The following is a 2,754-nucleotide window of genomic DNA, read 5'->3' on the forward strand; positions in this document are numbered from 1 at the left end:
GCTCCCACCATTGTGGCCCGGGTTCGATTCCCGGTTTTTGCGTCATATGTGGGGTTATTTTATTGCTTCTGTACTATGATTTAATTGATTTATGTGCAGTGTCTCCATGTAGCAACCCAGCGCTAAGTACATTTGACATTTAAGTTAATAAAGTTCATCATTACTTTAAAACAGGTCAGAACGCGACAAAACACAATTTTTGGTGCTCTGGAACTCACTCTCTCTTTTCTTTAGATTGCGTTCCTAATTTTGATTTTTAATCATTATTATTGTGAATACAAAGAGCGCAATCATTTTTTTTTTTTTTGGTGTCATTCAAGGTGGGATCTCTTAACCTGAGAGGGGGAGGGGGCATTGACGAATAAAATCGTCTGGCGTTAGACAAAGTAAAATCTGTAAGTGGCCACTGGGAGTTAAAGGGTTAATGGGGACATTAATTAAACCCTTTAAGGTGCATTTACACTGTGCAATTTTTTGTGCAACTTGTCTCGCAACGCCATGGCGAGATGATCGACAACTATCCACCACCAGCCACCAACCCTGAGGTAAATAGTTGTTTTAATATTTACTAAAACAGTGGGATAAAATAGCACAAACAGATGATTTTAACTCATTTATTCCTGCAACAATTACAAGTTTTTTGAGCACAAATCTTATGCGAATTGCTCGGAGGTGAATAGCACAGGATATTCGGAGTTTGACGAGCCAATGAGCGCGCGAGTTCAACGCTATCCACTATTTTAGTATATGCTGACAAAGGATATTTGGAGATTGAGTAGCCAAACAGAGCGTGCCTTCAACGCTATCCACTGTTTTAATATATACTAAATTCCAATGTAACATACCAGTACCTTGCAACGACTAAAAACGTTGCAAGACAACTTGTACAAAGCGTTGCAAAAAGTAGACTTGATTTCTACTTTCCACAAAGTTGCAACACATTTTGAATCATTGCGTAGTGTAATAGCGAATGAAAGTGTTCCCTCGGCCTCATGTCATCATCAAAAACGATACAATTCGCAAGAAACGTTGCCCCGCAATATGGGAACCTTTGTTGCAAACAAACTGGGAGAGAAGTTGCTAGAAAAATTGCGAAGTGTAACAGTGTCTTTTATACACTATATGGGCCGATTTACACGGTGCGATTTCTGTCACATGCAACATGCTTAAGACAGGCTTACAACTCGTTTACGATTGTCGTGTACGTCAGAGAAAATGCCGTAGCATCTTAAAACATGTTTTACAACGCTGCGACAATCGTCAGGCATGTCATAGACCTGTCGTCAGCTTTTCGCCGGCGCCAAAATCCGAAGATGCCCTCTCCACACCATTAAGGCTGCAGCATTACGACAGGCACATAAACGACGACGACGATGATGACGATGATGATGATGATGGTGATGATGATGATGATGATGATGATGATGATGATGTCGTGCTGTTCATGATAATCATTTTAAACGACGACGACGATGATGATAATGATGTGCTGTTGATGATAATCATTATCGGAAGGAAAGATGATTATGACTAGACTGCTTGCAGTCCCTCCCGAGTTAGTCGAACCACCCACTTTGGTCACGCAAGCGAGCTGAGGGGATAATTGTAATTGAGTAATATATCTTGGCTCAATCACCCTTCTCCTCTCGGCTTCCTTGCGTGACCAAACCGGGCGGTTTGACTATCTCAGAAGGGACTGCGAGCAGTCTAGATGACGACTGGCTAAATATGCTATTTGTAGCTGGTACAAGGGAGCAGGCCAGATGCTGCAGCTGTAAAAATAAAGTAACTTCTTGAAAATTGAAGTGGTAAACCGTTCCATTTAGAACAGAATTACGAAAATTACGATGGTCAGAACTCGCGTCGGAACGCGCGTTTTCAAGACTCGTCATCAGAGCTGAGAGGAGAAATCCTCGCACTCAACCAAAGTCATTATGCTTCTGAAGTTGCTGCTGCGGTAAGAAAGTGCGTGAGTTTGGCACCCTCATGAATGAATCACAAGTTTCGAATTCCAATACTCAAAATTGACCTTACAAATTTGCATGGTTTATCATTTCCTATATTTTTAAAAACTTCAGAAATCCCGCTCTCAATAGCTGTGTCGTTTTCCTAGAAAAAGTCTCTCAATCAAATCGTTCTGGTGTACCAAGATTAAGACTGAAATCGCCAAAAACTCGTCGTTCTAAGAATGACAAAGCCAATTAATTAAGAGGTGCAGATCTGACACAAGACTTTGATAATTTTGGAAAATAGCGTTTCCTCTCATCGCTTTTTCTTTATGCCTGCTTTTTCTTCATAATTATGCAATAATTTAAATGAATTTTCAAGCCGGATTTTTCATAGTTTTTTTCCCTCTTGTGGAGATTCATGGATCAATGCTTAAGCAAAGAAGAAAATCCTGACAATGAAGATTACAAAGTAAGCTTTTAGTTTTAAAATAGTCTTGTTCTCCACTTTCAATTCCTCCCCATCAAAATGAAAATTCGCGATGTCATCATCATCCTCATCATCTTTATGGTCACCTTCGCCACCGTCGATGTTGTTGTGGTCATCTTCGTGAACACCTCTATCATCATTGTCATCCTGGACGTTGCCACCGCTGTCGTCATCGTTGTCGTTATCATCATCATCCTCGTCGCTGTCACCATCGTAGTCGTTGTCATTATCATCACCGTCATAATCGTCATCATCATCATCATCGTCGTTATCATCGTCATCTTCATCACCTCTATAATTATCCTCATCGTCGCTGTT

This window comes from Montipora capricornis, chromosome 11 (genome assembly GCF_036669925.1).
Source record: "Montipora capricornis isolate CH-2021 chromosome 11, ASM3666992v2, whole genome shotgun sequence".
In the NCBI taxonomy this organism is placed as follows: domain Eukaryota; kingdom Metazoa; phylum Cnidaria; class Anthozoa; order Scleractinia; family Acroporidae; genus Montipora; species Montipora capricornis.